General features: G+C 37.9%; 1 protein-coding gene across 4 annotated transcripts in view; it reads right to left on the reverse strand.

The window, feature by feature from the left end:
• Window positions 1-17,321, reverse strand: part of LOC117990561 (microtubule-associated protein futsch-like) — a 165,952-nt gene extending 148,631 nt beyond the window's left edge. For 2 of the 4 annotated variants that reach the window (XM_069506765.1, XM_069506775.1), the window contains exon 1: window positions 17,203-17,319. The gene's annotated coding sequence lies outside the window, so the exon portion shown is untranslated. Of the gene's footprint in view, window positions 1-17,202 lie in introns of all 4 variants that reach the window. The other 2 variants (XM_069506767.1, XM_069506772.1) reach the window with 2 other exon arrangements.
• Window positions 17,322-24,810: the final 7,489 nt, after the last annotated feature.

A 24,810-nucleotide genomic window follows, 5' to 3' on the forward strand; every position in this document is an offset into this window, starting at 1 on the left:
TTTGTTGAGGAACATTTGGGAATACTTAAGACTTAAGAGAATATTTGCATTGATTTTCAGGTTTTATATGTAACCAGGTAACAACGTATGCATAAACCAATAGCTGGGTGTCCAGGAACACCCTAAGAGCGTTTGTGCACTCATCCGTACCCGTAGTACAAGATTTTACGTCTCACCAAACCAAACCAAATTCGAGAGTCGAAATACTTCCGCGTTACAGTAAAATGAACCTAAACAGCCTTGAATTGAAGTCAAATATTCAATGCCACTGATTTTAATTTCGCAATGTTTCCGCTTGGAGCGCTGGCTGTAGAAGTGTAGACAAACTTGAGCTTTAAAACAAGGCAGTTAAGATCCAGTTTACTGTAACGCGGAAGTATTTCGACTCTCGAATTTGGTTTGGTTTGGTGAGACGTAAAATCTTGTACTACGGGTACCGTATTCGGTTCGTATCCGTGATTCTTCGAAGAGGCCGTCATACAAATACGTACATTCGATTCGTATTTTTTGACGGATTTGTGAAATCACGGATGAGTGCTCAAACGCCCTAAGGGTGCGTTTCCACTGACACGGATCTGGGTGGACCGTGAATTGGTCAATCAGTGTTCGGAATCTCCACTCCGCACTGTGTAATTGGAGCGGAGCGATAAAATATATGAACACGTGGCCCCGAGCCGGACAGAAGAGAGTGGTGCCGAGCGGAGGGCACAAAGCGGAGGGTAGCGGGACAGTGCGGTGCGGGACGTTCCCTCCCCGATTGCCATTTCAACCTATCGCGTACTATAGATAATCAATGTTATAAAATATCACATCTAAGCCCTAATCAAGTTGGTGAGCTGAAGTTAGTGGATGTGATCGCGATTGTGCAGAGCTGCGTCGGCGCATGCGCAACGCGGCGCGTATGCTAATTGCTGAGACAGCGTGTGACGCGCGGAACTCAAGCCGTGTGAACAGTGCCACCCCCACTCGCTTCTAATTAAATCAGTAAGTACCCTTATTATCAATGCGAAAGTGTGTTTGTTTGTTGCTTGTCCTTCAATCACGTCGCAACGGTGCAACGGATTGATGTGATTTTTTGTATGGGTATAGATAAAGACCTGGAGAGTGTCATAGGCTACTTTTTATCCCAGATAATCAAAGAGTTCCCACGGCATTTTCAAAAACCTAATTCCACGCGGACGAAGTCGCGGGTTTTAGCTAGTTGTGAAAATAAAAAAATTACCGTTACAGGCTTTGAAACCATGTAACCGATGCGATGTGCCCAAAAACCGGTTTCATTAGAAAGGCAATAATGCGAAGATGATTTTAGACCAAGAAAAAATTTAAAAAAGGGGCAATTTTTTTAGCGTAGTAGCCCACGCAGGGTATTCGCTTGTAGTGAATAAAGGACTTAATAGGAATCATAGGAGCCAGACCTTGATGGAATGTCTGGAACGAGGAAATTTTAACGAATTATTTGCAGTATGAAACCACGTGAAAAAATATTTTACAAAAAATATCCAAGAAGAAAATTTTATATCAGCAATTTAATTATGAATTATTTTTTAAGACGAAACAATGCTTTAGATGTTATTATTATCCCAGGGAAGGACATAGGTTGTTTTAAGTCCCGTAAAATCAAAGAGTTCAGACGGAATTCTTAGAAAAACCTACTCACACGTAAACGAAGTCGCGGATATCATGTAAAGACTAAGCTGATGTAAAAAGCGAGGTGAGTGTAGCCGAGCCCATGTGAAGTGATACATGATACATGTTCCTCGTTCGATGGCTATCAGTGTTGCACAATGCACGCGGGGGACAAGTCGGAAATCGCAGTTTCCACCATTCGCGTCGCCCAAGACATGACAGCTAATGGGCAATGAGGTACTTTCATTTCATATCACGACCCTTGCAGAATCAGCATCGTAATTAGAGATGCAACAATATATCGGAAAACACATAACTATTGATATCGCTGAAACATATCCGATATCAATATATCGAATAAACTCGATGATATCGTAACGAAATATCGAAATTGCCCACCTAAATTCACAAAATTACAGTAAATAAAAAGATTCCGACGAATTGAGAACCTCCTCCTTTTTTTGAAGTCGGTTAAAAATAGAAAAAATCATTGATTGGTCTATGCTCTAATGTCTTTAATCTGTGGTGATGGTGGTGACTGAGCCACGAAACGCGCCTTAGTGACTCGTGCGAAACTATCGAACGCAATTCAGTGTGAATTCCGGACCAGTAAATAATTTTTTGATCATTCACTTATATAAACCTACAAAAATAAAAGTATCGATATATGTATTATATCGTTATATCGGCGTACTAGACTAATTCATCAATATATCAATTGCAAGAGTTGATTACGATAAGGGATGCAAGGTAATTCGATATAGTATATCGATATACCTTGCATCCCTAATCGTGATCAACCGATCGCCGACCCACTAATGAGCACAAGTCTTCTCTCTAAATGAGAAACATTTAGGTCACGCTCGCCAGGTGCGGATTGGGAGACTTCTGAGAACGTTATAGAAAACTCTCAGACATGCAGCTTTCCTCACGATGTTTTCCTTCACCGATAGAAGTGATATTTAATTATTCCAAACGCACATAACGTAGAAAAGTTAGAGGTCAAGATCGAACCACGAAATCCTCAAATAAATGGCACTAGCTAGGCTACCACGGCTGTATAAGTGTGCGTTGCGCGTTGGGAATTCTCAGGCAACCGTAGTGTTTCGATAGATATAGAGCAAATCATTGTAATGGTTTACATTATGCTGAAAGCGGCCGTGTCAGTTTATTGCGTACTCGATCGCGAACAAATTGCAATCTTGCCTTACAATTTAGAACTGTCGCACCGTTCACTCATTAAGGCGCTCAGCTCAAGTAGATATCAGAATGTTGGTGTAGTTGGTGTAATTGTTGGTGTAGAATGTGGTGGCAGAGTTCCTACGGGATTTTTAAAAACCTAAATCCACACGAGGGTACCCGCTAGTTGCAAATAGATACAAACTACGAAGTGCCTAATCGCTTTGTAGATGACAACGCTGATGACGCTACGTAATCAGACTGATGACGGAGCGGTAATGTACTCTCGGTCGTCGACTCGTCCAAATTAACTCCGCGCGATAGATGGCGCCGTTGTTTGTATCACAATGCCGCGATTAAGGTCACCCGTCTGAACTGTGGGTCAATGAGTTTACTTCAGTGACATCAGGTGTCTTTAATGCTGTGATTTTCAATAGCTAATTCTTTGAGTGATAAAAGAGTTAGAACCAAGTTGCCCTTCTACCAATCCAGTTGCGCCCTCTTATTCGTTTTGAGTTATTAGGGTTCCGAAACCTACAGGGTACTTCCCGTTGACCTAGAATCATGAAATTTGCCATGTAGTTAGGTCTTGTAGCTGACATTAGGGGAAAAATCTGAAAACCGTGAATTTGTGGTTATATCACATAAAAAAATTAATTGTGGTCATAAACTAATAATTAGGATTTTCAATTTTCGAAGTAATATAACTATATCAAGTGGGGTATCATATGAAAGGTCTTCACCTGTGCATTCTAAAACAGATTTTTATTTATTTTTATGCATCATAGTTTTTGAATTATCGTGCAAAATGTCGCAAAAATACGACTGTGGTACGGAACCCTCATTGCGCGAGCCTTACTCGCACTTGGCCGGGATCACTTCGTTCTTTCGTTCTTTCTATAAAATTACTATAATGTTTATGACTTAAAACAGTTCCTAAAAGACCTTTTATTTTACATCAAATTTGAATAAAGTTGTTCAAAACCAAAGATTCAAATAGTGGCTATAGTACTTACGATAAATCACTCGGTTGTGTTACACCCATTTGCATTTGAATAACCAATTACCTATCTCTATATATAAAAATGAATCGCTAAATTGTGTTGCTGATCGCAAATCTCGAGAGCTGCTGAACCGATTTCGCTAATTCTTTTTTTATAATATTACGGAGAGAAAAAGAAACGACTGTAAGGCGGTACGAAGTTCGCCGGGTCAGCTAGTTTATTATAATATCAACAACAAATACCGGCTTACCTACGATCTTGGAAATAAATAAATTGAATAATTATCACGTACCTAAAAAAAAAATGTATGCAATTGTGCCATGTCGTATAGTAATTAAACGACTCTATAACGCGTTAAAAATTACTCCTCACGCGCCATTTTAACTTTTTGTGTCAAATTTTATGTCATACTAGCTTATGTCCGCGACTTCGTTCGCGTGGACTACATAAATTTCAAATTTAACCTCCCATTTAACCCTCTTGGGGGTGGAATTTCGAAAAATCCTTTTTTAGTGGATTTACTCTTTACAAATAACACACCCTCCAAATTTCATATCTCACCAGCGGTTTAGGCTGTGCGTTGATATATACGAGTAAGTCTGTCAGTCAGTCAGGACTTTGAATCGATTTAAGTCCATATTTTAAAGGTGAACCGTACTTTTGTCATGACAATTTCACCCATAGAGTTAAAATGGCGCGTGAAGAGTCATTTTTTACGTAGGTACTATACTTGGGGAAACTTTGTATATTGTATACATTATTAAAACCACATAGTATCACGTACTATGTTGACATTGACAATTTAAATAACTACCTATTTGAATGAGTTGTCATCACAACGCTGCAGGTGATGTTTTGTAACAACTAACAAATCATTGTACCTTTTGATATTTAAGTACTCTAAATTTTAATAGATATCTTTTATGTAGCAGTTTCTATTAAAGACCTTGCTATTATGCAAAGTATCAAATGGATTTTTAGGGTTCCGTATCTCGAAAGGAAAAAAGGAACCCTTATAGAATCACTTCGTTGTCTGTTTGTCCATCTGTCGTATTTGTCAAGAAAACCTATAGGGTACTTCCTGTTGACCTAGAGTTATAAAATTTGCTGGATAGGTAGGTCTGTTAGCACAAGTACCTAAAGCATTACTTTACTTCGTAACGACAGGGCCATTGAACAAACAAAATGGCACCGACTCAGTGGTGCTATTAGCACCAATGCAACCTCAGTGACGTCTAGATTTCAAATGGAAACCCCAAAAAGAAATTGAGAACCACCTCCATTTTGGAAGTCGGTTAAAAAATATGAGAACCCTAGGCGCGGAAACCACCTCTGTGTTCTCATATCTTTCTTGGTGTAACAACGATGCGTCTCAGAATTTTCCTTAGTAAAATCAGTTTTTTTGTAGCCGTTATGTAGATTTAACACCACTGTAAAGGCTACACATGAATTGATGTATGTAGGATGTTACGTCACCCGCAGTTAGAAAGGCGGGCAAAAATAAAGGGAACTCAGCATTGTTGGGAGTTCCCACAGTTTTCTGGCCTTGCGCGTGTTTTGTACCATTTGTTCTGTTCAGTTCGCAATGAATGCAAGAACACATTGGCTCCAGAACACATTGGCCGAATGTATTTGGCAAGTGCCGGCCAGTGTGTAAATGTTGTATCCAAACTGTGACAAGATCCGTTGATGTGTGTATGAAAAGTGAAAACCCACCAAACTCTGCAAGCCGGCTTGCGGGTAATGTTATTTCACCGAGTGCGTTAGGCTAATATGTATTAGGCTTTTTATAAGATACTAGCTACTGCTCGCGACTTCGTCCGCGTGGACTACACAAAATTCAAACCCCTATTTTACCCCCTTAGGGGTGTATTTTTAAAAAATCCTTTTTAGCGGACGCCTACGTCATAATCCCTACGATCCGTCCAGTAATTTGAGCTGTGTATAAAACTTAACAAAACTTCAAGTTTTATTGTAATATTTTCAATTAAAAAAAAAACAAAAAAAAAATTTACAACCTAGCATTGCGTAACATTAAAATAATAATAATTGCACGCCATTGAATTAAATAGCAAGTCTTGTTTTTTCTGGAAAGAAGTGTGCTACTAAGAGCTAAGAGCAACCGCCGAGTTTCTTGCTGGTTCTTCTCGGTAGCAAGCGCATTCCGAATCAGTGGTTAATTAAACTATTTGACGATTTAAAAGCACTTGTAAAAGTTTACTGGAATAAAAGTATATTCTATTCTATTCTTTAACATCCATCCGTGCATCTTTAGAAGATGTTTGGTTACACGTGGAAGAATTTTCACAACGTTTGACATTGTAAATATCAGTAATAGCAGAGTGATAGAAGATAATTTTCTTACGAACTACAACTACCTAAAGTAAAACAAAGAAAACGGATCTGTAATAAAATAATTCACTACAAACACAAAATAAGTAAAGTAAATTTAATTTAAAGATATTAGAATACCTCCTCTTCGCAGATCTCATTTCAAGGATGACAGATTTATTTTAACAATAAAGATTTATCATTATTTTAGTTCTAGATAAAATAACGGAATAACGCACAGACCAATGCAACCTAGAGCTGCTAAAGGAAAATAGAAATGCAGTTGCAGTCTACCGGGCGCCATTTTGGTTCGCGTAATGGAAATGACGATCGTATGCTCTCAAGCGAATCACAGTGGGATGCATGCACTGAAATGTTGCGTGCTATTATTAAAAGAAAAATCACGGATGAATGGGATAGGCAGAAAAAAGATAGCGCCTAAACTCTAAAGACAGCCATCTTTCAGATGCAATGCAAAGGTTTTACCTGAAAGATAGAGCGGAGGGGGGAGGAGGTTTTTAGTCCGTAGGCCATTGTGGAGTCGAGCATGCCGGAGGCATCCATGAGGATTTTCCTCCTCCCCGAACGGAAAAAAAAAAAAAAAAAAAAAAAAAAAAAATGGAAATGACGATAAGCTAAGCCCAAAAAATGTCTTTACGCTGATATATGAAAAAAGTGGGGTAAACATGCAAAATTCATCATGATCAACCCATCGCCAGCTCACTACTGAGCACTGATCTCCTCTCAGAATGAGAAGGGTTTGGCCTAGTCTAACCACGCTGGTCAAGTGCGGATTGGCACACCTTTCAATTATGGAGAACTCCTAAGAGTTCTAACTAACGCCTAACGTCTAAGGGTTTTTAAGCTATTGCATCGACGACGTAATAGCCCTTACTGGGGACTAATCCGCGTTTAGCTTAGCTTGTAATGTATAACTGTTGCGTTAATTGTTCCCGATCCTTACTGTCCCTGTGGGGAGTATGGGGACTTGAACCATATTTTCTTTGCATGCACTTTGTATGATCGGTCTGCCTTTCTTGCTCATCTCGAATCATTGCATGTACCATTTCCTACATCTATAGTTTGTTTATTATATACTTATTCTTCAAATATTTATAAAGTTCTAGCTTTGTTCCTAGAAATTTTTTTTATATCAAGTTATAGTATTATTTATTATTTATTATAGCCTTTTTGTTCCTTAATAATGTTTCTTACACTTATTAACACACACTTTCATTTATGTCTATAGTTTGTTATTATTTATATGTATTATTTGATTTAATGTTAAGTTACTATAAATATATGTTTTATTTATTATTTATAATATTATGTATTAAGTTTTTTTTTTTTTTTTTTTTTTTTTTTTTTTTTTTTTTTTTTTTTTTTTTTTTTTTTTTTTTTTAATTAAGGACCTCTCTATGAGTGTAGGCCTCCTCCATTTTTTTCCACAATTTTCTGTCTATAGCTTTATTGACCCAATTTTCTCCCGCTATGCTAGCTATTTCATCTGCCCAACGTTCCAGCGGTCTGCCTCTTTTTCTTTTTCCCCGGGGGCCAGACCAGGCAGACAATTTCTTTGTCCATTTTTGCGTATCCATTCTCGCGATATGACCTGCCCATGCCCATTTTAGTCTTTTACTATGTTTTAAAGCATCCACAACATTTGTTTTTCTTCTTATATCCGTACTTCTTTGTTTATCTAAGCGCTTTATGTTTAGTATACTTCGCTCCATAGCTCTTTGGCATGTTAGTATCTTATTTTTAGTGTAGTTGTTAAAGACCCAGGTTTGACACGCATATGTGAGACAAGGCAAGATACACATGTCAAGAATTTTCTTTTTCAGTTTTATGGGAAGGTTTGATTTTAATGTTTCTTTATAGCTCCAGAACTTGTTCCAGGTCATGGTCACACGTCGGTCAATTTCATCGCGATGTCTAGATTTTTTGAATGATATTTGTTTTCCCAGATAAATATATTCGGTTACATATTCTAGAGTTTCATTGTTGATTTGTATCGGTTTATTGGAATTGTTTGTCATGACTTTTGTTTTTAAGGTGTTTAATTCTAAGCCAATCTTTTTACTAGCAGAATACAAATCGTTTATCATTGACTCTAGCTGTGATGCTGTCTCAGCGAATAAAACAATGTCATCAGCAAATCTGAGGTTGCTTAGGAAGCTACCATTTATGTTAATACCTTTCTTGGACCAATTCAAGTCTTTCATGATGTTTTGAAGTACAGTTATAAAGATTCTAGGTGAGAGTGGGTCGCCCTGTCTTACACCTCTACATATATTTATTTTTTTACCTTTTTTGTCCAGTTTCACTTTACTTACACTGTTATTATATATATTTTTTATTACTTCAATAGCATCATTGGGAACATTGCATTCTTGTAGAGCTTTCCACATACTATTATGAGATATAGAGTCAAATGCCTTGGCATAATCAATAAATGCCAAGTAAAGTGGGCGTCTATATTCTTCATACTTCTCTATTACTTGTTCTAGAACATATATATGGTCTATAGTTGAGAAACCTTTCCTAAATCCTGCTTGTTCTACTGGCTGGTGTTCTTCTGTAAATAATTTAATACTATCTTCCAGGCAAGATGCAAACAGTTTATACAAGTTTGGTTGCAAACTGATGGGTCTGTAGTTTGAAATATCTGCTGGATTTCCTTTTTTGTATAATAATATAATATCTGACTCTGCCCATTCTTTGGGTATTTTTCCATTGTCTAAAATTTTATTAAAAAGGATAGTCAAATGAGGTGTCAGTAAAGTTTTTCCTGCTTTTATTGCTTCGTTAGGTATGCCGTCTGGTCCGTTACTTTTATCATTCTTTAAACTGACTATTTTTTTCATAATTTCTACAGTGGTGAATCTGTCCAACGTAGTAGAATTTAAGACAGGTATTTTGTCTATTGGTTCAATATACTGTCGAGCATATAGGTTTTTATAGAAATTTGTTGCTATATTTATTATTTCTGATCTAGAGAAAGTTTTTGTATTGGTCGAGTTATCATTTAAGCATGGTATCCACTTTTTACCAGTGTTGAGCTCTTTGGAGCTCTTCTTCGTGCTTCCTGAAGAGATTAAATGTTTCTCGATTGTATTCCATCTGTGTTCTTGATATTCCTTCTTAATACGTTTAAAAATATTTTTATATAATCCACTAAGTTCTTGCTTTTCTTCTTTAGTAAGTGATTTTTTATGTTGCAGTTCATTTCTTCTTTTCATTAAGTTTTTTGTTTCTACTGAGATTATACTTTCTTTAAGGCTTTTTACATTTTGGATAGAGTTTAAGCTTAAAATTATTGCTTGCTTAATTTTTGAGTAATACGATTCTACATCTTCATCGTCTTCCAAACTTATACATTCTGTGTTTATTTTGAGAGCCTCTACGAAGACAGATTCATCACTTTTTGTTGTAATTTTTATGTTTTGTTTTCTATATTTCGTTCTACTTTTTTTAGTGTTTGACAATATGAAAGTGCATCTAATGAGTCTATGGTCACTGGGAAAGGATAACTGATTAATTATTTCTATGTTAGAAATTTTTTCTTTTACATTTGATAAGACATAGTCAATTTGACTTTTTGTTTTATTTGGTGAAAGCCATGTCCATAAGGTATTTAACTTTTTTTTGAAAATACTATTGATTATTACAAGGTTATTTTCAAAAGCAAATTGTAGTAGCCTTTCACCTCTTTTGTCCCTTTTTCCATAACAGTAGGGTCCTAAAATAGTATTCTCTTCCGGGCGCCTCTGTCCTATGCGGGCATTGAAGTCACCCAATAAGATATATTTATGGTATGATTTATCAATAGCATTTTGGAGCTGATCATAGAAGTTATTCATTTCATCTTCCTTTGAGTCAATAGTAGGTGCATACACCTGAATAATAGAAAGTGACAAAGTGTTAAATTTTAGATTCAGTATACATATTCTTTCCGATATTGCAATGAAGCTCTCAATAGTATCTTTCCATTCTTTCTTTATGAGGAATCCTACGCCATATAGACCTTTTGTTTCACCATAATAGCAGAATACATGTTCGTTATCCTCTGTAATAGAATATCCTGTCCTTCTGATTTCGGAAAGTCCAATTATATCATAATTAATTATTGACATTGCTTCTTTGAGTTCTAGTAATCTTTCATCTGATAGGAGAGATCTGACGTTATATGTACAAATGTGGAGTTTTTGTAATGGAGGGTTGTGGTCACTTACCCCCACGGGGACCGGCCGTATTGGGGGCTGCGGTGGAGAGGTCACGTTTGGTTGTCAAATATTATTTTGTGGTGAGGTTGTGGTATTGTGTACTGGAGAGTCATTGGTATTTGTATAATTTTTTATGTTTTCTATAATAATTGGATTTTTAGTCATGTATCTTTGGATGCTGGAGCTGTTGCTAGTTAGAAATGATTTTTTCGAATTTTTCTTCCTTAATGATCCTGTACTCCCCGAACATTCTGGTGACTCTGATAAGGTTCTCTTATTACGGTTTCCGGGGTCTTGGTTTTTTTCTTGATCCTTTTGTGTTTGATCTGGTATTATTATCAATTTATTATATTTTAAAATGGCTTTCTTTCCCATGTTCCTTTGTTCTTGTAGTTGTTCTTTCAATTTCTTACGCTCTTCCAAAACTTCTGGTGGGAAATCCTCTTGTAAATAATATGGTGAACCAACCAGATTTTTCTTGTTTTTTAAAAGCTTAATTTTTAGCCCCATTGTATTTAAAGTGGTAACAACAGGCCGTAATTTTCCAGTTTTCCTCCCCAGACGTCTAACATTTTCAATATTGTCCTCACTACATTTAATTTTCATTTTCTGATTTATTATATCTATCACTTTATTCTGTAATTCATAGTAATTACTTTCAGATTCCTCTATTCCAAAGAAAATGATATTTTTCTTTCGGGTTGATCTTTCCAGTTGTTGTATACGCCGCCCCTGTTGTTCTACGGTTTTTTCTAATTCATTGTATTTTGATTCAAGTTTTGTAAAATTTTCATTTATATTTTTAGTTATGATTTCTGGTATAGTCTGTCTTAGCTCTCGTAATTCGTTTGTCTGAATATCAAATTTCTGTTGTAAATTTTTCATTATAGCTGTGAGTTCATCCATTTTTCTTACAGGCTGTTCTTTCTACCAATTTTGATAGATGCTGTTCTACTTAGTTGAATGTTATAATAGATGTATATGTACTTTGTAATATGTCTATTATAACTAGCATTACTAGCTTGGCAGAACACACTATTCCTCTATGCCTTTTAAACTCGTTTAATTTTTATTCATTTTGACAGCGTTTAAGCTAAGAGTAATCAGGTCCTTGAATGATGATGCTAATTCAGGTCAGGTTGATCTCTGATCCTTTAATATTACTCAAATAAATAGTTACTTTTAGATTAGGTACACACTGATAATATTTGTATTTTTAAGGTTAGGTATAATAACTCAATTTTAGGTACTGTATTATTTGCAATTTAAACACTGTAATTATAGTACTTTTGATACTCAGCACTAATTTAGTTGTTAATGTAGGATACTTATAGCACTTTTTATCGAATTTTGGGCCGGAAAACAGAAACTTATACACAGATTTTTAAATAATTTTTTGTAAGATTTCATAACAATGTCCAACAACGTCACTACAGTTTAGTAGGTAGGATACAATTTATACACGAAACACTGGTTTTTTCTTTGATTTTCCTCGTAAATTAGCACTAATTATTCGATTTGCAACACGGAAATACGGTTTGTTGACTTCATTTTGTCACTGTAATTTTTAGGTTATAACTTTGTCAATTCGTATTTTGGGACATATTTTGCACTGAATTCTATAGTTCTTTCTAAGTTTTTTAGTTGCTTTTGTAAGTAAATCACATTTATTAGCTTGTAAATTCGATATTTTTCATAACTTTAACGATCTTGACAGTCACTGTTAAAGATATTCACAAGTTTATAACTCGGTTTTCTGGCGTTTTGCAATAAACTTTTACGCGTAATAGTTATTATTGTAGTTAAATTTGCACTTTTTAATCTCTTTAACACTTAAATATAGTTATTTTCATTTTTATTAACGGAAAAAAACAGAAACAGATATGTTGACAGCGGCGCAGCAGCGACCTCTCCTCCTCTATAAGTTATAGTATATGTGGGTATATTATTATTAGTGAAAACCTTATCCTTTTCCTTTCAAATTCCAAATCCCGATTTTTCAATTTTATCCATAGTTTCCCTAACTTTAAACTTTAATAAATAACAAACCTGACATTGGCTAATCTGTGTAAAGCCAGAAGAACAAAAAAAAAAAAAACTGTTGCGTCATGTGCTATCAAATTGCCTATACATCATGCATTAGCGAAGATTGTCAAAAAATATTCAATAATAAATAATAGACCATGTCGAATCAAATAATAATAATAATAATCATTCATATTTTAAGAATAAAACTATAGTTAAAATATGAATGATTATTATTATTATTATTATTTTGCTTTTTTTTGCTTTTGATTGCTAATTTGATTGCTAATGGAATAAGGGAAACGAAATGTAAGATTGTTTAAATTTTTTATTATTTGTAACGTATTAGAATAAAGGCTTTTTTATTTATTTATTTATTAATGCGGATTACCTACTGGGGGTGCCGGATTACCAGGGGTCCACTGTAGTTGTAATCTCTGTATAATATTCCTGCTCTACATCTAGCGAGGTTTCGGCCCAGTAGGCCGTCGCGTCGCACCGCAAGCTATTGCATTGCACCGACTCAGAAACCAGATATTCACGTAATAGCTCTTACTGGCGACTATTCCGCGTTTAGCTTAGCTTGTAATGTTGCGTTATGTGCTATTATTTTTCTAGGTAGCATGCTATATTGTCTGTATGAATTTCGGCTTTTAGGGTTCCGTACCCGAAAAATGGCAAGGCACATACATAGACGCTAGGGTCTCAAGGGACTAGAATGGCGACCTCACACCGGAAAGCGCATCGTCATCGTCATCGTCAACCAGCAATGCACGGGGCTGCAATGGCTTGTATAGTACGGTATAATAACATTGTAAATTGAAAAATTAAAAAGAGCAACCGCCGAGTTTCTTGCTGGTTCTTCTCGGTAGGAACGGCATTCCGAACCAGTGGTAAATTAAAACTACCTGACTATTCATAAGCACTTTTAAAAAGTTTACATGAATAAAAAAACATTCTATTTATTCTATTCTATTCTATTCGTCAGAAGAACCCCCCCACTAGGTGGACAGACGACATCAAGCAAGTCGCAGTGAGCCGCTAGGCGGCTGGACTAAGGCGGCGGAAGGCCGTGGCGTGTGGAAGTCCCTACAAGAGAACTATGTCCAGCAGTGGACGTCTATTGGTTGATCGTTGATAATGTTGATGATGAAATGTGTTTATTGAAAGAGTTCACGGCTCTCAGCGATTTCTATTACATAGCATTAGAGAGCACAGTAAACCTAGTGATAGCCTCGTGGTTAGGACGTCCGCCTTCTCATCGGCTCCGAGATTCACATCTTTATATTATATAAAATTCAAAGTCCTGACTGACTGACATATATATCAACGCACAGCCTAAACCGCTGGTCCTAAAGACATGAAATTTGGAGGGTCTATTCTTTGTAAAGAGTAGGTATCCACTAAGACAGGATTTTTCAAAATTCCACCCCTAAGTGGGTTAAATGGGGATGAAAGTTTGTATGAAAGTCCGTCATTTTTCAAGTTATTTGCATGAAAATTGGTATTTGGGTTTTCTGTCCCAAATGAAGAAATACGTGTTGTAGGATTTTTGGAAAATTCGCCCATAAGGGTGGTAAAATAGGGGATGAATGTTTGTATGGGACAGTTTTAATTATTGATATTAATTACTTGAAATTAGAATTAGAAGCTAAGAAACGACTATGAGAAAAATCCCCCCAAAAGTGATGAAATGGGGGTTGGAAGGTTATATGAGTTATTCGGTGCTGGTGCAGGGTGCGCGTCCTGATGTTATAATGTTTGTTTCTGAATAAAAAAATGCCATTTGTTTCCTGTAGGCCACGCGGCCGAAGCCGCAGGCAGAAGGTAGTAATAATATAAGTATTGGGAATGAGAATCTGAGAATCTGCCCACTTAACAGTTTCAGAATCTACCTGTATTTAGGATTCATGTTTCAAATTAGTGAGTTAATTCAGTGCGCATGGCGCTATTTGTGCTGAAATTAATTTCAAATTTTTAGTTTTTTTAGGCTTGTAGTTATAATGTCGAGCAGCTGTTCACACAGTTTGGCGAAGTGGGCTAATGTTACAAGTTACAACTAAGCGAGTAAATGGTAGGTAATTAAAACCGACAGTTTTACTTTTACCGCTTCGGGCTGGCGCGGCGGTGGCCGAACTCAATATCTCTCTCATCATCATGAAACCCATCACTAAGAGCACGAGTCTCCTCTCAGAATGAGAAGGGTTTTGACCGTAGTCTACCACGCTGGCCATGTGCGGATTGGTAGACTTCACAAACCTTTGAGAACATTATGGAGAACTCTCAGGTATACAGGTTTCCTCATGATGTTTTCCTTCACCGTTAAAGCAAATGATATTCAATCATACTTAAAACATATATATGCATACATATATAACTCTGAAAAGTTTGAGGTGCATGCTCGGGACAGATCTCTAGCCTACTAAGAAAGGATTTTCTATCACCACTTCAAATCTGCCCACTAAGAAAGGATTTTCTAACATCACCACTTCAAATCTGCCCACTAAGAAAGGATTTTCTAACATCACAACTTCAAATCTGCCCACTAAGAAAGGATTTTCTAACATCACCACTTCAAATCTGCCCACTAAGAAAGGATTTTCTAAAATCACCACTTCAAATCTGCCCACTAAGAAAGGATTTTCTAACATCACCACTTCAAATCTGCCCACTAAGAAAGGATTTTCTAACATCACCACTTCAAAGCTGCCCACTAAGAAAGGATTTTCTAACATCACCACTTCAAATCTGCCCACTAAGAAAGGATTTTCTAACATCATCACTTCATCATTAAATCTGCCCAATTATCAAATCCCCATTAAACTAAGAACTGATACTTCTAAATCGCCTGCGTCAGTAGTTAGTAGTGGCGGTCATTGACCCCGCAGGTAATTCAGCGGGATAATTGCCACTAAATGGTCAATAAACGACTTTGTTTAGTTACAAACTAACTCCGTTACTAGTTAACTGGGTTATGAACGTGGCTGCGTGGACTGATCTCATTACACGCAGGATTTCAAATTAATGACCAGGGCGCGTTTGGAACCCTCGTAGTTCACGTAAAAATTATCACCATTATATTATCACCATCTTACAAATGCAAACCGACTATCAAAAAGCGTAATTTTTTTACCTACTTTGAATAAACGTTTTGACTTTGACTTTGATTTTGAATGGTTATCGGTTACTCCGTTTACTTGTGTCACAAGACCTCCCTTTTTAGGGTTCCATACCTCAAAAGGAAAAACGGAACCCTTTGTTGTCTGTCCGTCTGTCTGTCTGTCAAGAAACCTACAGGGTAGGTACCTACTTCCCGTTGACTTAGAATCATGAAATTTGGCAGGTAGGTAGGTCTTATAGCAGACATAAGGGGAAAAATCTGAAAATCGTTCGAAAAATGGTCGTGACACATGGATAGACAGACATACGGACGGACAAAAAGTGATCCTACCTATTAAAAGGTTTCTGTGATGACTGTTTATGATGGCATTAGGTACCTACATACCTAGGTACCTACCAACCTAAGCTAGGGACCCCTAAAAATAAAATAGTTATTTTTACTTAAAATTACCCAACCATTTTGTCAATAAGGTAAAATACCTAGTGTAACTCAATAGGTACCCCAAAGTTTTCCTACCTAAGCAGTCAATCTTAAATCGCAAAAACAACGGTTTTAAAATCATGTCGAAGAAAACTGTATTGAAAATGTGGAAAAATAAGAACTCGCCAATCGTAATTTTACGTTAAGTAAAATATAATCTTTAATTCAGATACAAGTCAGCCCTTGACTGCAATCTCACCTGGCGGTAAGTGATGATGCACCCTAAGATGGAAGCGGGCTAACCTGAAAAGGGTATGGCAGTTTTTATTAAACCCACACCCCTTTGGTTTCTACACGGCATCGTACCGGAACGCTAAATCACTTGGCAGCACGGCTTTGCCTGCAGGGTGGTAACTAGCCACGGCCGAAGCCTCCCACCAGACCAGGCCAGAATTTAGAAATTATAGAATTCCAAACCCCTGCCGGGAATCGAACCCGGGACCTCCCACTAATAAGACAACAGCGCTTACCACTGCGCCAGGGAGGTCGTCAAACCTTACAACTACTTTACTAACTAAATACTAAATAATAACAACTTTCAGCCTAGGTACTTATAAATAACATAAGTAGGTAAGTACCTATTTAAGCTGATGCCTGCGACTTCGTCCGCGTGGTTTTTAAAAATCCCGTGGGACTTTTATTTTTTCCGGGATAAAAAGTACCCTATGTCAGTTGTCTCTCTCCTGATCTTTAACTAGGTAGAGTCAACAACGAATCGACTTGATTTTTCGCATGGGTATCCCTCAGAATATATAAGGGTATCCATGCGAAAAATCAAGTCGATTCGTTGCTCCGTTGCGATGTGATTAAAGAACAAACAAACATACTTTCGCGTTTACAATATGGTTAGTGAAGTCAAGTTTCTAAATCTTGTCAAAAGAAAATTATTGCAAAAATTTATTTTTTACAAATCGTAATTACACGATCATTAAAATTACTCTTTGCAAACAGAGCAGAGAAAACCTATCTGAATAACAACTAATTATATTAGTATCATATAACCTAAGTAAAAAAAAAGTCTGGTGGGAAAAGTATCACAACGCAATATCCAAATTTTTTTACAATCAAAATTTCACGATCATTAAATTAGGTACTCTTTGCAATTCGCAAACAGAACAGATTAAAACCTTTCTCAATACCAAGTACTTACCAACTAATTATACCAGTAAGTACCTATCTTATAAAGTAAGTAAGAAAACACAGTATTTACCTGGTAAGATCCTGATGGGAAAAGTATCACAACACACAACACTGTTGTCGTAAACACAACGCGTTAGGCAGTTCAACACTCGCGACGACAACTAACACATGCGCTCGCGGCTGCGCACCGGCCCGTTATGTCGGCGCAGGCGCAGCGTGAAAAGCGGACAAGGCTTTCTGTCAAAGATTACTACAGACAGTTCATTGCATTCGTGTGAAACTCGTACCTAATCTCAATTTTTTCGGTTTCAATTACATGAAATATAATCTCCGTTAGAGCGATCACGCACTCACCCTATCCAAGTCCGTGAAAATACGCTCCGAAGTAGCTATTTAAATGGTAGCTTATACATCTGACTTCCGTCATCCGTGAGAATATTTCGGGTGTGTTTCGAATTCAAATCGGGCGTATGACGTAGATATATGTCAAAGATGTCCACTGAATAGCTTGAATTTGGATCAGAGATCGGATTAGTGCGTAAGCAATACCCGAGTTCGGTCCGAGTTTTTTATATCCGTATTTTCACAGACTCGGATCGGATAAGTACGTAACTGCCCTTACTCATTATATTCGATGGTTTGCTAATATAGCCAGGATTATGGATTCTAAATGCCTGAAAAGATTTGGATGTATGGGGTTATCCTTAGAATCTTATATCATTCCGAGTGACACTGGCTATAATTTTTTTTTAAATGGTTATACTTGGCTAATCCACTCCAGCGTCTCTGGAATTTTTAAAAGTATTTCTTAGTCTTAAGACTTTAATTATGCCAATTCTTAAGGCTTAATTTATGCCAATTATGGGGTTTTAGTTAAGTAAGAATATACCTATAGATATTTATAAAAACTGACAACTATAATTGACTAGCTTATGCTCTTGATAGCATGGTGCTAACTGCTGTGGTAGGTTATGGTCAGAGTTAATGCCTACAGTCACATCTGACAGTTTTGTGTTGCTCTTTGTATGTGCAGGTTATCAATGAAGATGGTGGCTGTATCGTTGTCGGGGAAAGTCTCGTTTGGATGATGCTAAGGTACCTATCTACTACCTATCTACCTAGGTTATCATCATCATGATCAACCCATCGCCGGCTCACTACAGAGTCACGGGTCTCCTCTCAGAGTGAGAAGGGTTTTGGCCATAGTCTACCACGCTGGCCAAGTGCGGATTGGCAGACTTCATACACCATTGAGAACATTATGGAGAACTCTCAGGCATGCAGGTTTCATCACGATGTTTTTCCTTCACCGTTAAAGCAAGTGATATTTTAATTAGGTACTTAAAAACGCACATAAGTTAGAGGTGCGTGCCCGGGATCGAACCCCCGACCTCCGATTGGAAGGCGGACGTCCTAACCACTAGGCTGTCACAGTTAATACCTACTACACTGTACAGTCAGATCTCTACACTCGCAACGGATTGATGTGATTTTTGCATGGGTGTAGTCATAGAGCAGAAACAAAGAGGAGTTGGCCTAAGCAACTGTGCACTGTGATTTTCAACTAGGTCCTGACGTCATCACTGTGGGCGGGGCCTTAGTTAGTATGCTGTCTGCGTTCGTCAGGTTCACATATATTGAGACTCGTATTATCGGTGTGTTTTCGCGTTTTTAAGAACAAAAGGATGAAGTGTTGTGTTTTATCGTGTCAAAGTTATTCAGACAGACGTTCTGATGCTATGAATGGTATCACATTTCATTTGTAAGTAATTTTATACGTAATTTCTACACTTATTGACATCTAGTGTGAGATAGCTGAACTATGTAGTGACATCAATATATCGATGTTAGGTCGCTAAGCGAGTAGTTTTGCTACTAACCCGCAGATGGAAAATTGAGAAGTGGGCGGCGTTCCACAACCCCTCACCCCGCAAAATGTCACTCGATATTTCATAGGGAAATCTTAATACAACATCTCCTCTTTGTTTCTGCTCTATGGGTGTAGTTAAAGAGACCTGGAAAATGACATCCCGGAAAATCAAAGAGTTCCCACGGGATTTTTAAAAACCTAAATCCACACGGACGAAGCGACGGGCATCAGCAAGTGTACCTAGGTAGGTATGTAAAGATATAAAAGGAAAAGGTGACTGACTGACTGACTGATCTATCAACGCACATCTTAAACTACTGGACGTATCGAACTGGTTGGCATGCAGAAAGCTATTATGACGTAGGCATCCGCTAAGAAAGGATTTTTAAAAATACAACCCCTAAGGGGGTTAAACAGGGATTTGAAATTTGTCTAGTCCACGCGGACGAAGTCGCGAGCATAAGCTAGTTAAGTATAAAAGTGTCCCACGCATCGCTGCAATTTTTATCAAAAAAGTTTTGTCAAAAATAGCTTAATCAGTTAAGTTCCGTTTCTCTTTCTACTCACTTCAAGGTCACGGACGACTACATCTTGAATACCAATGAAGTGAGGAAGCGAAACGCATCCTGTCTGTCTGTTTGTTTATGTGCATAATTCCGAAACCCGGTCGCCAGGAGAAACGGACTTTCATCTTAAACAGTGACGTCAAATTACGTGTTTCTGTTTTATTGTGAGGTTTAGGTTCCCAATTGAGAGAAGAACTTCTTTATTAATTTATCGGTTCACCACTGAGCACGGGTTTCTTCTCAGGATGAGAAGAGTTTGGTCACAGTCCACCACGCTAGCATTGCAGATTGGGGAAACTTCACACAACATCGATGTAATAATAAAATAAAATAAAACAAAATAAAATAATATTTATTTAAGTAAATTCTATCTCTAGTCTATAAAACATACAGAAAAACTTATCACTAAAAAAATTATATTTACAAAAAATATACGCCGTCCAAATGGTCATTTATGGGCATTGTGCCCAAAACACTGGCGCTATTACCTCGCTGAACGGCAAGGCTCAACCGTTGAGCGAAATAAGCACCAGCTCTTGGGTCACCAGACGCGTGGATCAGCTTTTGGGACACGACGTTTATAAAAGCTTTCGTGTTACATCGATGTTAAAGACTTTGAGAACATTATGGAGAACTATTCAGGCGGGCATAACTTACCTTACCTAACTGTAATTACTTATAGAGCCCGACAGGTTCTAATGGCAATCGGGGTGGGGACGCCTTGCACAGCATCCGCGCCAACCCGGTGCGGGCAAGCGTGGGTGACGTGCGGGTTTGCGGGGCGTGAGGTATTCCCTGCCTTATACCCCGAGTGCCATCTCGACCTGTCGCGAACTAGGTATCGGTAGGACCACGGACTAGGTAGGACCTACAAGAAAAAAATTGTTTGCGGTAAGGATTTTTTTCGAAGCACTGATGCAAGAACAATAATTTGCACTTGATAGGATGACATGTACAGTGCGACAAGGCTATCTTGGCGCGTGGCGAAAATCGGAACTAACGTTGCCGTCAAGTGTCCCCCTTTGTTGTTGTTCGAATAGTCTAAGCCTTCGTTCTCCAACAGCGCTCCCTGTCAATGTCAATCAAGTGCCAAGAGAGCCTTGTCGGACTGTAAAGTATCGTAGGCCGATTTTTTCCGTTAAAAACAAAACCTACACAGTTCGTAAGTTCGCGAAGCAAGCAATATCTTCGATGTAGGTTGTTGTAAACACTATCGCGGTGCCTATCGGCGGATAGGCAGATAGGCAACTTTGTAAGCGCCGTTTCCTTAATACAATAACGTACTTTATTATTTTGAAATCAGCGCTAGCTCGGCAGAGACGCTAATGTATCTACACGTTATTTAGTAGCTTTACACATGGTAGTACATGTACAGGAAGGGTTCCGTACCATCGCGTATGTAAAAATTTTTTTACAAAAAAAATAAAAACCGACTTCGATACACAAACACTAAAAATTGAAAAATAATTTAATTTATTACCGAATATATTATGTATACAAGAGTTAATATAGTTCCATAATAATACTTTTTGGTGCCGGTGCCAATTAGCTTTAGCTGCGCGAATCGTCTAGACTTCATATTTTTATGAGACTCCACAATGGCACCTCATTGGCACCGACCCCAAAAAATATTATTATGGAACTATATTAACTCTTGTATACATAATATATTCGGTAATAAAATAAATTATTTCTCAATTTTTAGTGTTTGTGTATCGAAGTCGGTTTTTATTTTATTTTGTAAAAAAAAATTATTTCTCAATTTTTAGTAGCCCCATGGAATTATGCTATGACTGGTTAAAAATCTACTGTTTACTAAGCTATTACACTGATCGCGAGCAATTTACTCTTATCCGTTGAGGAGTTCCATTATCTATCTTCGAAGATGTTCATCAGATCTCCACCAAATTTAAATGGGACCAACTTTGAAGTATACCCTTTCAACCAAAAAAAGAATTTTGGCCCAGGCGTCTTCGAGTAATCGGGGAACATACATAAAAAATAAAAATAAAATAAAGAAAAAGATTCCGACGAATTGAGAACCTCCTCTTTTTTTTGAAGTCGGTTAAAAATAAGAAGAAAATCGATTAAAATCAAGTCTGTTTAGTTAGCTTGCAGGGTCTGTACTTTGTATGCATTCTTTCGATAACTAACAAATTTCTGAATTCTATTAGCGCGTCTCTATCGAGCATCAGAAGCGGACCTTCCGTACCAGCAAAGCTGACAGTCTGATGGGAGTCTAGTACAAAATGTAGGGCAGAGTGCTTTCTGTGGCGCATCAGAAATTTTCTGACAGACAATTTCTGATAATATGCGGCCGGCCTTATCTGGTCAGTATGAGTAGTAGTCGATGTCCTTATGCAGCCATCGGCATCGGTCGTGGGTGCAGCCAGAGCGCCTCCGCGGAAACTGACTGACGTAATCACGAATTCACTAATATCACGAGAATGTCTAATAGTTACTTTACTGCCATACATTTTAGCATTTTGTCGTCATCTAAATATATAAAAAGAAAAGGTGACTGACTGATCTATCAACGCACAGCTCAAACTACTGGACGGATCGGGTTGAAATTTGACATGAAGATAGCTATTATAAGAAATTATTTTTGAAAATTCAACCCATAAATAAAGGTTTAAAAGTACCTACAGTCAACGCTGATTAAGTCGCGGGGATAAGCTTGTAATTGTGCATGTGTGTGTAACGAAGTGAAAATTTGACCTTTCAAACAACGAACAAATCCTTACCTTCCTACTACCTTCTACCGCCAATTCACCCACTGCGCAGGTACAGGGCCGAAGTTCTTCTTACCTAACGTTGGTCTTCCACTTGTGGCGACAAGTCATGATAGAATTCGGGGTCGGGATGCCCCGCACACTAACCCGGTGCAGGATAGCGCGGGTAACGTGCGGGTGTGCGGGAGGTCCCGCCGCCTCATGCCCTGATTGCCATCTCGACTTGTAGCGTACAGGCTAGAGCGGTGTCTCTGTCACTATATGACGTATTATCGGTCCTTCTAAAGGTCGATGTACATTACTTTCGGCCGCGTACTGAACCTACTATAGGTGTTAACTCGATCCTACCGGGAATCGAACCCAGGATCCCGTCTTGCAAGACCGTAGCATTCACAACTGCGCTAGGGAGGTCGTCAACTGTAGAGATCGGCAAAATTCCTGGAATGGCTAACCCCTCCTTGCGTCATGGAGGTGTCGCGTGTGTTTACGACGAGGCGCGAACAAAGGCCCAGATAATCTCACGTTTTCTCGTAAAAGGACCAATTGAATAACTTGAAGGAAGCTGGAATCTTTGGAGCCCTATGGAAATCGCGAGGGTGCGGGTACGGGTACTCGCGTTAACTTATAAGAGATTCGATACCCTAAAATAGGATCTCTAATCGAATTCATATCAGTCTTTATCAGTAGGTACCCATATTATAAATGCGAAAGTGTGTTTGTTTGTTGGTTTATTGCTTTGTCCTTAAATCACGTCGCAACGGATTGACGTGATTTTTTGCATGAGTATAGTCAAAGACCTGGAATGTGACATAGATTACTTTTATCCTGGAAAATCAAAGAGTTCCCACAGGATTTTGTAAAACCTACAAATCCACGCGGACGAAGTCGTGACACAGACTACTTTTTATCCCGGAAAATCTGTCACTCATACGTATGAGACGTTTTGTAGGTCTCAACGACAGAGACAGTGCTCTACAAAACAGCTACCTATTTCCAAAGGTCGATGTACATTATTTTCTGCTGCCTACTATAAGGTGGCTACGTATAACTTTCTTAATATATTTTAGCTTGATGTTTTTGAACTTTCGACATCTTAGATATAAGATATAAAGATAGGTATGTTTTACCTATAAATCAAGTTTAAGGCTAATATAATCGTTTGAATGTGGTCATTCAACCTCTCGTCGGTGGATATTGCGTAAAAGTCTGAGGCATAGAGAGTGCTGAAATGTCATTAAACTAGTAGTTAAATTGAACATTTATTAACTACTAAAGTAGAAGGCACTATGAGCTAGATTTCACTTTTCAAACGTGTGTATTTCTACAACTAATATGAAAAATATGCAAAATTAATGCATTAGGTGGCAACATTACACCGCGTCTAGAACTTGTTATTTTACGAAATTATGTCGTATCTAAATATAGTAGGTAGGTATACATCGCTGCATCTAATCGACCTACTATATCTAAAAATAATTTCATCTTTTATGTAGGTACTTAATATGTTTAATCCATACACAATTATACGAGTCTAGTACAAGTATAGAAACAATTCTGTTATTTGTGGTTTTAAGTAAGGATGAATGAGGGAGATGTGTTTGCCCATAGTTCTTATATCTAAGGGGCATCCGATCTCCACCCAAAAAGTAAGTTTGACCGACGAACGAATTGCGAGGCACCATAGACATCCACGTCGTTCCGCCGCACTTCGTACAACTACGTAAATAAGATCAAAGATCGTTTTCCATACCTCCAACGCGAACGAAGATGCAGGCGGCCCGGTCGCTAGGAATCTGCTAAGAATATTAAACAATACGCGGCAGAAAGTAATGTACAGCGACCTTTAGAAGGAGATAGCAGATTTGTAGAGCACTATCTCTGTTGTTGAGACCAACAAAACAGCATATAGGTATATATATAAAAGGAAAAGGTGACTGACTGACTGACTGTTTGACTGATCTATCGACGCACAGCTCAAACTACAGGACGGATCGGGCTGAAATTTGGCATGCAGATAGCTATTATGACGTAGGCATCCGCTAAGAAAGGATTTTCGAAAATTCAATCCCTAAGGGGGTGAAATCGGGGTTTGAAATTTGTGTAGTCCACGCGGACGAAGTCGCGAGCATAAGCTAGTATAGGTATAAGTGACAGAGACAACGCTCTACAAAGCCGAAATGTCATTCTAATGGCCGATGTACATTACCTTTTGCCGCGTACATAATGTAAGTAGGATTGACTACGATGTCCTTAAAGCGAAGTGCAAGTACGAAAAGTGTAAGCTATGTGGTTTACACGAGCGATTATCGAGACGGAGGCAGCATTGTTCGTCACTGATAAGCGATAACTGATAACAGCCGATAGAGCATCGCGCATGCTAATTGGGACCTCGCAGGAATGGGAGGAGCTGGGAGGGAATTTTTAGATAAAACGGCACTCATTAATTTTGGGGTAGAATTATGGTTTATTATGGTTTTAAGTTTAACAAAATTAGATGCAGTTAACAC

Source organism: Maniola hyperantus, chromosome 2, assembly GCF_902806685.2.
Source record: "Maniola hyperantus chromosome 2, iAphHyp1.2, whole genome shotgun sequence".
Classification (NCBI taxonomy): domain Eukaryota; kingdom Metazoa; phylum Arthropoda; class Insecta; order Lepidoptera; family Nymphalidae; genus Maniola; species Maniola hyperantus.